Source organism: Enhydra lutris, unplaced genomic scaffold (genome assembly GCF_002288905.1).
Source record: "Enhydra lutris kenyoni isolate GAN:26980312 unplaced genomic scaffold, ASM228890v2 scaffoldscaffold10, whole genome shotgun sequence".
Taxonomy (NCBI): Eukaryota; Metazoa; Chordata; class Mammalia; order Carnivora; family Mustelidae; genus Enhydra; species Enhydra lutris.
Genome location: NW_019154094.1, coordinates 23,192,227 through 23,202,738, shown reverse-complemented (window position 1 = coordinate 23,202,738; position 10,512 = coordinate 23,192,227). Strand labels below are relative to the sequence as shown.

General features: G+C 51.7%; 1 protein-coding gene across 1 annotated transcript in view; it reads left to right on the top strand.

Moving 5' to 3' along the window:
- LOC111143960 (leucine rich repeats and immunoglobulin like domains 1) overlaps window positions 1-10,512 on the top strand; it is a 109,590-nt gene that overhangs the window by 61,141 nt on the left and 37,937 nt on the right. The window lies entirely within an intron of this gene.

The window sequence follows — 10,512 nt, the reverse complement described above, 5'->3', positions numbered from 1 at the left end:
TATATCTATATCTATATCTATATCTATATCTATATCTATATCTATATCTATATCTATATCTATATATCCCCTATCTAGAATATATATATGAAGATTTTATTTATTTGAGAGACAGAGGGGATCTTTGTTGTATGTGTGGCTTGAAAGTATTTTCTCCTGGCCTGTAGCTTGTCTTTCGTCATAGCAGGACCTTTCCCAAAGCAAATGTTTCTAATTTTGATGAAGTCCAGGGTATTAATTTGTCCTTTTTTTTGGTTTGGGCTTTTAGTGTCAAGTCGAAGAACTCTGCCTAGCTTTAGATCCCAGAGGTTTTCTACGTTTTCTCTAAGTTTGTAGTTTACATCTTACATCTGGATCTGTGATGGTAGTTTTTTGTTTTTGTTTTTAATCTGAAGCAAAGGAGGAAATTGAAGCCTTGGTCTCAAGAAAGAAACCGAGCTCCTGCAGGAAGCTACAGCAGGCAGGGCAAGGGGATGGTGTGGTTGTGGGTACAGAGAGGGGTCCTGGATGCCGTTCCAGAACAGTGCCTGGAGGCCATTTGGACGTTACAGCAGGTCTTGCCATCTTCAGGGGAGATAAGAAAGACTGTGGCAGAAGACAGGCTCCTTAATCCTACTGTACACATCCTTAACCCTCCCCAAGTGCAGTCAGATCTATATTGGAGGCTTGGGAAACTGTATGCTAAGAGAGATCCTGAATCGTTTGGGAGATCAGAAGTCTTCTAGGTGGGGCAGGAGGCGGGCCTGGCCCTGTTTTTAAAGGCACACCAGTGGTGTCGCTCCCAGAGTGGGGAGAGTCTTGTCTTGGAGACTGGGGCCCAGCGCAGAGGTAGTCTCCTCTCCACGAACCGCAGAGCTGCTGGCAAGCCGGCTTGGAAAGCACTGGGGATGTTTTTACCGCCGGCAGAGGGAGGGTTCCTTCTGTGGCCCTTGTGGGGATTTCAGGGACTCCCACAGACCCATCTCTGTCCTCGTAACCACAGGCTGTATGATAAAGCCTCTCGGGCATTTTCCCTTCAGAGAACAGCACGGCCTGGGGTCCAAGGAAAGCAGGGCTTGCACGCTGGTTGGGCAGGTGACCACAGACCAGGACCTTACCTCTCGGAGTCTGGCCTAACAGGGCTCTCTGGTGTTGTAGAGAGCAGTGGGTGAACAGGTGCCTGCTCCCTGGAGAATGCAGGGTTTTGGCTTGTCCTCCTTAACTGCCTGAGGAACGAAGTTGCTCTCACCCCTTCAGGGGCCACTCTGGTGGAAACTGGGCGGGCCGCCTGGTCCCTGTCGGCTGATAGCCTGGGAGGTCCCTGTGTGCCTGTGGAGGAGGGGGGCATGCGCAGTGGCCCACCGCGGGCTGGTGCCCCTGTCCTCCCCGAGTGTGTGGAGTCAGGTCCACCCCTGATTGAAGCACAGGGCTGGGATGTAGCCTGGGTGCATGCTGAGAGGAGGCGGGTGGGTGGCCCAGGGCACTGTCTGGAGCGGTCCTGTTCCCCAGGAATCCTCCTGCCTCCTTCCCTTAAGATGCAGGTATCACATGCAGAGGAGGAGAGTGGGTCAGGTCCTAGCTGCCCTGCTTCTGCTGCACTGACCTCCTGATGCCTCAGCATCCGGATCTGCAGAAGAGGGGGGCAGCATCCATCCCTCGGGTGTTCCCCAGCTGGGCTCCTGGGACGGTTTGAGACCTCTCTTCCTGCTGCTGTGGCCCCTGTTGCTCCTGCCCCCGTGGACCGAGGAGGGTATGCGGTGTGCCTGTGGGTGAAGGCCCAGGGAGAGTGGAGGCCCTGGTGGCCCACAGGGTGTTGGAACCAGTTCTAGGCGGCTGCAGAGGCCCCAGGGCGCCGTCCTGGCTCTAGCTAGGAAGGCTCTTTGACGTCTTCACCACTTGGAGCCGGCTGTGTGCCCTGAGACTGAAGATTCGGGGGTCCGTGAGGAGACCCCGGAACCCTGCACCATCCCTTCCTGGAGGAGGAGGTAAGCCCGGTGAATGGCGGTCCAGGGCCCCACCCTGCCAGCGCTCCAGGAGGAAAGGCCATCATCGCTTAGGCCAGCCCCTTGGCGCCGTTCACCCCAGGACACCCTCTGCCTCGGAGCTGTTGCGCAGACCTGGACTTTCTACACTGAAGCATCCAGTCCCAGGGTTCAGTGTCGGAGTTGCATTGACAGCTTTGTAAAATAACAATTTAGTTACATAATACTCACATGAAAATCACGTGCAAAAGAGAGGAGAGCAAAAATTCCATCATCCACCTCCTGCATCCAGGGCAAATGTACTGTAGGATTTCCTACCTTTTTTCTGCAGGCGTCTTTGGAAGAGTGGCAATCCTGGGAATCGGTCAGCAGGACTCCCCGCCTTTCGCTCTGGAGTGGGGTGTGGACGGGGTCCTGAGTGCAAAGTACTGCTCAGTGCCCAAGGCTGAAATGGGAGGGCAGCCACCAGAACATTCACTTTAGTTTGGGAATTGTAAGGTTCCACTTGCAGGTGTCCCCGGGTGTCTGAAAGAGGAGTGTTCTAGGAGACCTTTTGTAAGCCAGAATGGTGTACAGCAAAGAAGCAATGACCGATTTATTTGAGCACAAATCAGTCTTGGGGTTTCTGTGGCTTAGCAAGAACAGGTGCTGCTGCAGGTAGGTTTTTCTTAAACACAAAACGGCGTAACCCAGACTTCGGGACAGCCAGGGAAACCTGTGTTCAAGTCCCGGATGGTGAGGTCTCCCAGGGGCACAAACCACTGGCTGGTGACGAAGCCTACTGGGGTCGTAGGTTCGCAGGTGAGCTCCCTCCTCCGCTGCTGACCAGCATGTACTGCGGAGAAGGGGTGCTCACTGTGTGCAGTGCTGTAGCTGTACCCTGTCATGTGGCCGGGCAAGGGGGATGCGGGCACCTTGCCCTCCTGGTGTGGAGACGACAGTTTGAGGGGAACTGCCCATTGTGGCTTCTTCACACCCTCTCAGAGGAGCTGAGTAGATGCCCTTTGTTGAAGGTTTCCAGGACTGGGGCCTGGTCTGGATCCTCCCCACTGCCATCTCTTCACCTTGCCCACCTTGCTTTGCCAGCCCCTCGACTCTGGGAGACCTGTGCCACTAGATGTATTGATGGATGTAGGGGAAGATAAAGCCGAGAGAGAGAATGGAGTAGCCATGTTGGCCTTGACCAGTAAAGAGACAGTTTTGGCTTTCCTGACCCGGGGGATGGTGGGGGGGTGCTGTGTAGGTGGGAATTTCGAGTGGAGGGGTTCATTGTTCCCGGCTTTCCATATCTTGGCTCAGCTTGGTGCCACTGTGTGCTGCTCAGATGCCCGAACAGGTTACCTCCCATGCTCAGCGGACCGACTCTCCATGCCTTGACCGTCCCCTGGAGTCCCCATGCGTGTTAAAACTGCACAGCCTTTCTCTCTGGGGGGGGGGTGCAGTCCAGCTGTGGCTTGGAGGTCTTCCTGAGGTCACTGGTGTCCTATAGGAGCTCCCCGAGTTAAATTCCTCCTCACCCTTTCCCCTTGTGGCCGAGGGACAACAGGGAACTTGGGTAGGGCTGCCCCTCACTGCTGCCAGGTGCGGGAAGGACGGACTGTTGGTTGCTGAACGCTAACCTGGCTAACTGGTCAATGTCTGCTTTTGGTCTTAAATTGGAGAAAATGCACAGTTAACGTAAAAGTCCATTTCATTCAGCATTTTCTTTTCAGTGTGACAGCTTTTCTGCCTAATGAATTCCAGGCTAAACCTTTAATTTTATTTAAAGATTTTATTTATTTGACAGAGAAAGGCACAGCAAGAGAGGCAACACAAGCAGAGGGAGTGGGAGAGGGAGAAGCAGGCTCACCGCCGAGTAGGGAACCTGACATGGGGCTCGATCCTAGGACCCTGGGATCATGACCTGAGCCCAAGGCAGACATTTAATGTTTGAGTCACCCAGAAGCCCCTAGACCTTCAGTTGCTTTACAAAAAATTTTTAATTGGATGTTTGGTCTTGCCTCAGTATTTTTTTTTTTTTTTTCTGAATAATGTTCTTTTGTCCAGGTTAGTGGTAATGAATGTGGGAGACTGAACTAAAGTTGTAATTCATTTGTTTACTCAACAAATATTTATCGAGCCCCATTTATGTTCCAAGCATGGTTCTGGGTGCGAAGGATATAGCAGTAAAGCAGATTGGCTCAAAATTCTAATTACATTCTAATGATGTAATGACCTCGGGACTACTTAATACCTTAGGAGGCTTTGTTTTGATCTGTTTGTAATTAATAGACTATTTGAGCACTGTTAGGTTTACAGAAAAATTGAGACAAGAGTACAGAGACTTCCCATATACTGCCTCCTCCAGTTTCCACCATTAACATTTTGTGCTAGTGCAGTACATTTGTTAGAATGGATGGACCAATACTGATACATTATTAACTAACTCTGTAGTTGATGTTGGGGTTCCCTATTGTGCATTCCTTGGGCTTCCACAAATATTCAGTGACATGTACCCACCATTACAGTACCGTTAAGAATAGTTTCACTGCCCTAAAAATCCCCTGGGCCCCACCTGTTCAACCCTCTATCCCCATAACCCCCAGCAACTCCTGATCTTTTCCCTGGCCCCTTGTTTTGCCTTTTCCAGAATATCCTCTATTGCACTCATAGAGTAGGTAGCCTTTTCTGATGAGCTTCTTTGACTCAGCTGGGTACGTCTCCTTAGGAGGTTTCCTGTTTGTTTGTTTATTTGTTTGTACATCTTGGAATGGAATGCAGAGCCTGGTAGTTTGGATGGGGATTCTGACAATTTACAGTCCTTCATCAGCTGGGTCACTCTAGACATCGCCAAACGGTGGTGGCTGATAGGACCATGCGTAGCTTTCCCCATTCCCGATCTTAGGCTTCCGGCTTGCTGTGTATAAGGGTGGGGGAATCCCGTGGGCTCTGCTGCATCACGCTGCCCAGGACCACCTGCTCCCAGGGGGATGGGACGTCATATCTCTTTGCAAGGAGTTAATCAAAACCATTCATGGAAGACCCCAAGGGGAGGGTGACCCTAAAGGAAGTGAAGGGGTCAGGAGGTTAGTTGACACAGCCCCGTCCTGCCTTCAGAGGGGCTGACCCCGCCTGCTGGAGGCTGTTTATCCCGCCACTGGGCTGCTCTTGTTTTTTTATCCCATCTCCACCTGAATAAACAGATCGGGACGTCATCTGCAGCCAGGCTGAGAATCTGCCAGAATTCCCCAGGGAACTGATGATTCACCAGCAGCGGTGGGGAGGGGTGGGCGGTGAGGAGGAGGACGAGGAGGGGAGGAGAGAAAGAAACCTGCGTGTTCTGATTCTCATTTCCTGCCCAGCAAGCAACCTCAGCTGGACCGTTTCTGAGGCGTCACTGGTTTCTTAGAGCAAATTGTCGATTTGTGCCATAGAACAGATGGTTTGGGTTTTCATTCTTAAGAAGGTGAATGGCTGTAAAGCAGGCTGTGGGCGGGGGGTGTTTTGGACTGTCACTCTGGGAGGTGGGACGTTTCTTCACAGTGGCCCAGGAATGCTCTTCTGGACTCTGTTTTTGCAGCCTCCTTATCTTTGTGTTTCAAGTTGCTCATGTTGTCGATCCTGGCACACGCAGTACATTATTTCTTGCCAATTTGGGACTAGGAATTATTATTATTTTTTTTAATCCTTTCCTTTTTTGGTGCTGTTTAGGCCCCCACTTAAAATCATTCTGTTGGACACCTGAACAAGATTAGATTGAGCCTGGCCATGCTCTGCGGCCCCAGGCTGTTCCTGATGCTTTTCGTGGGGGGACAGGTGCAGGCAGAGGGACGGGGAAGGCTGGTGTTCTCTGGCAGTGTGGTTGAGTGAACCTTTGGGTCCAAAGGCTTTTTCAGATACATTTCAACTCAGGGGAATTTGGTTTAAAAGAAAATGAGCGGTGATGGCTGAGGCTGAACAGATGTATGCCCTGAGATTGTGCGTCAGTGTCACGCCTAGACGTGGACGCCTGCCCCAGGTGTGTGCACATAGGCGCCCCATGACACACGCCTGAGATGTGTTCATAGCTGCGATTGTTGCGGTAACCCGAACTGGGGATGGATGATGCAGTGCCCATCAACAGTAGGATGAAAAATCAGTCGCTGGCCACTCCCTAGAAATACTATACGGCGATGAAAAAGAATTCACGCCAGCTCGTGCGACAGCACAGATGAGTCCCGTGAGCAGAGTGCCGAGTGACCGTGGCCACATACTAAAGCCAGCGCCCGTCTGGAGCGAGAACGTGTGTAGAAAGCGCAAGAGCAGGCAGGATTCATCAGGGTCGTAGGGTGGTAGAACAGAGCTGTTCCCTTTGGGAAGAAGAACCGCCAGGAGAGGGACAAGAAGGAGACGGCACATGTCTGAATCACGATCCGATCCGTTGGTAGGTACGTGGGTGAACACATATGGTACCAAGGCACTGAGCTCTGCACTCGGAATGATGCACTTCTCCAGAGGCCTGTGGTAGTGCCATGAAAACCTTTGCAAATGAATACAGCAGCTGCCACCACTGGACCATATGGCCCCTTTGGTAGTGCTGTCTTTTTCAACAAAGGAAAAATGATTATCTTCACCTGTATTCTTGGAACGATTAGCATCATTTGGCGCTTGCCATAGTACACAGCCAACCCCCTCGGGTAGGCATCAGCGCCTCTCTGCCCTGCACAGAGTTTTCCACTAAATCAATAATAACGGGGTCACCTTCTGTGGGTTCCATGTATGGGCTGTACAATTACCCCGTAGCCCCAGGCAACCCTGAAGGCTGTGTGCGCGTCTTCGTCTGTTCTGGTCCAACCTTGGAGCGCCCACTGTGGGGCTGCAGGGGCTGGAGTGCAGAGCTGTCGAACGGATTCTGGGGCAGCGTGGGATGGGCCGGGCGTGGGGTGCTTCTGGTGCTGGGAGCCGGCAGCGTGTGAGCAGGAGGACGCTCGCAGGATCACTGGGTAGTACAGGGCAGGGGTGGTGGTGGCAGGTAGAGGACTTTCTTCTCTCTCTCTCTCCATTTCAGGGTTAGACCATGTGACACGGTTTCTTAGAGGTTCACACAGAACAAGGTCTGGAATTTGAATTTTGCTGGTTTTGTTAGACCTTTTGAAAGTTTGATGTTGAGATAACGTGGAAGACATGCTACGCGTGAGAATCAACACTCTGGGAGTTGACAGTGTGGATTTCTGGGAGTCTCCGTAATTCTCTGGAAGAGCCGCAGGGCGTGCCTGCTCAGACGGAGGACAGTGCGCTGGCCGGCTTCCGCGTGTCTGTCTCACTGCAGGAGTGGGGAGGAGTGAGGATACACAGGATCTCCCGTCTCTGTAAGATCACCCCGCTTGCCTGTCTGTCTCCACTGGTTCTGGACAGAGTCCCAGGTTGTCTTTTGAGGGACGGAATAATGATGAAGACTTACATCCCACTTCCCTGAAGCGGTAGAGAAGACGTCAGTGCGAAAGGGTCTGATTAGTAACGCTGACATGGGCACTTGGAGGAACGCTGGGAGGGTTCTCTGCTCTAGAGACGCCCTGAGTGCCATTTTGCAGGTTGTTAAACCAGATGCAGAAGGTGACTTACAGACAGTCCCAAGGCTGCATGAGAGCTAGAATTCAAATCTGGGTGACTCCCCCACCAACCCAGACTGGTTGCTGTAGTGTAGACCAGGGGTCAGTGAACTATGGGTCAGATGTGGCCCACAGCTTGTTTTTGTAAATGAAGTTTTACATTCATTTTGTAAATTCATTTGTAAATGAAGTTTTACATTCATCATTACATACATTTACATTTATGTATTGTCATATTACACTCCATCATCAGAGTGTACTTGTGGCAGAATGCATCAGTACTTGTGGCAGAATGCATGATGCACAAAGCCTAAATTACTTACTATCAGGCCTATTATCGAAGACGTTTGCTGACTCCTTGTGTAGACAGTAGGTGCATAATGTCAGGAACCAGCTGTAATCTGTCTGACCCACCTTGACCCTGCTTCCTTTGATCTCCTTTCCCTTTCTTCCTGGCTGTTGTCCGTGACATGAGATCTTTTTTACCACTAGCGGGAGTACCTTGTAAATGAGGCTTTCACAGACCCACAGTGGAACAATCACTTATGATAAAAAGTTTTAAATGTTGGTTTCAAATGCCTCTGTGTGTTTTACTGTCCAATTTAACATCAGCTCTGAAAATGTAACCAAGTGGAGAGAGCTTATCTTGCCTGCCCTCCGCCTTTGAAGACTGATTTTATTTTTGAAGCCTCTAACAGGTGTTGGTTTAATAGACTTGTGCTGTATTAAGTTCTCCTTGCCCCAGAGGGCAGGCTGGGGGGTAAACCGACACTGGGTGGAGGCTAGTACCGTGATCCTTGCACCTTCCCCAGTCCCTCAGCCACAGAACCATTCTGATTTGGTTCAGTGGCAGAGAGAGGCTGTGTATCCCTCCGCAGCTCTCCAGTCCCTAAGAATAAAGGTAGCAGTTCCAACTTCCAGTACAGATCCTTAAGACATGGTCTCAAAGGAACTGTTTTTTTTTTTTTTTTTTCCATCCGGAATATCCATGAGTAAGACCTTGAGCTTCTCTGCCTTGTTGCTGAGATGGGCTGCACGAGGCCTTCTGCACATTGGCTGCTCACGCAGGCCTCCAGGAAGCTGGGACAAAAGCGAGGCCTCACGGAGGCCAGTTATGCAGACTGCTCTGAGGTGACCAGGAAACAGCCAGCTAGCATTCAGACCTAGCCAAGCTATGCTGAAGGTTTATGGATCGAATCCAGGACAGTGTCCTTAAAATTCTGCTGGGAGAGCCTCTCAGTTCATGCCAGATAGTCCTGCTCCCCTGAATTCGCATTCTGGTTCCTCTTGCTTCTCAGCTGTGTGACCTCGGAAGAATCCCAGCAGGTCTCCGAGCCTCAGTGTCTTCAACTATGAAGTACAGAGAATAGTGGTCCGTAGCTCCTTAGGTGGCTGTGTGATCTCCCAGAGGCTTCATCCGTAGTTACTGGTCAGCTGTTGCTAGCAAGAACTTGAACAAGGATCTAGAACTTAGCAGGATAAGCGTGGACCTTCTTGGGAGTGGACAGTTAGTTACATTAAAGGAGAGACCTGATGACCACCTCCACGTTGCACGATGTGGCATTAAAAGCAGGGTTTTGAAAGTGGACCGACCGTCTGATGGAATCAGGGCAGCAAACACATTTTCACAGCTGTCTCCTCTTAAGGGGGTGGGAGGGCTTCCCCTGAACCCTGGCTCTCTGGCCTCTAGCCTTTATGGGTGGGTGTGTGGACCCGGTCTCTTGGACAGACCAACTTCCCCGGATGGAGTAGAGTGTGGTGGGCTGGGGCCGGATGGGGGTGGGGATGCACATAAGCCCCTCTCGCTGCAGGAGTGAGGAGGGGAATGTCGTGCGGCTGGTTGGGGGTCCAGCAGGTCTCTAGCCGCCGAGTCCTGCAGAAGCTTTCGTCTGGGTTTTGCTTTGAAGCGCAGCTGCCCACGACAGCCCGGTCTCCCCGTGGCTGGGCGTGAAACTCTCCAGCTGGAGCACACTTACTTCCTGCACAAAGGGAAGGCTGAGAGCTCGGAGTCAATGCTTTGTTTCTGAGAGAGGAGTCAGGCCTGCCCGCTTGCCCTGAAATGTGGCAGAGGAATGGACAGGAACCAGTCATTCATTAATTTGGTTCATTTATTTTTTTGCCAGAGCATTTCCCACAAGCCAGATCCTGAGCCTGGCTCTGAGGATACAAATATAACCAATAAAAACAACTGGTTTTATTGAGCAAGTGCTTAGTGATGGGTCCCATCACCCATGGGGCAGAGGCACGTCCCACCTCACTGTAGAGACGAGGTTCCTCTTGAGGGTCCTGCCTGCCCGTTGCCTCACTGGGATTTGAACTCTGGCAGGCCGGGCAGTACTCCCGGCATGTTCTTCTGTGCTGTGACAAGTGTCAGCCCAGCAAGAGCTCCTCACCTTGGGTGGAGTGGCGACAGTCCACAGAGATGTCTAACACAGTGTGGTTCCTGCAGTGTTGGGGCTGGGGGGGCCTAGAGTCTGTGGGAGCACAGAACCGAGCGGTCAGTGTTCCAGAGCACGGGAGCTGAGGAGGGATTTGATCAGGGCTTTGGGCTAGAGTGTAGAGCAGGGAGATCCGTCCAGGGGGAAAGGCCAGTATACCCTTGGCAGCTGGGACCAGCAGCGTTGGAGCCCAGAGGAACCCAGGGAGTCACTGCGGGCTCTGTCCCCTGTGTTGTCTGGGCAGCTGGGCTGCCTCGGGGCCATTGACGTGCTTTCTTTCCCTCAGGTTCCCGGACTGAACGCCTCTGCTTGCATGATTCTCTTCTGCTTAAATGCTGGCAAGCCCCAAATCTGTTAGATCTGGAAATTTAACTGGTACTCATTTTTTGTGAATCACCAGCACATATTTACTGAGCACCCGTTCCGTGCTCCTCACGATTCCAGGGTGGGAGACACATTAGTGGGAGGAGCAGACTGGCATCTCCACCGCCCCAAGCCATAGCCTGGTGGGAGAGAAGGTGTTAGATTGGAAATAAGCACATTACT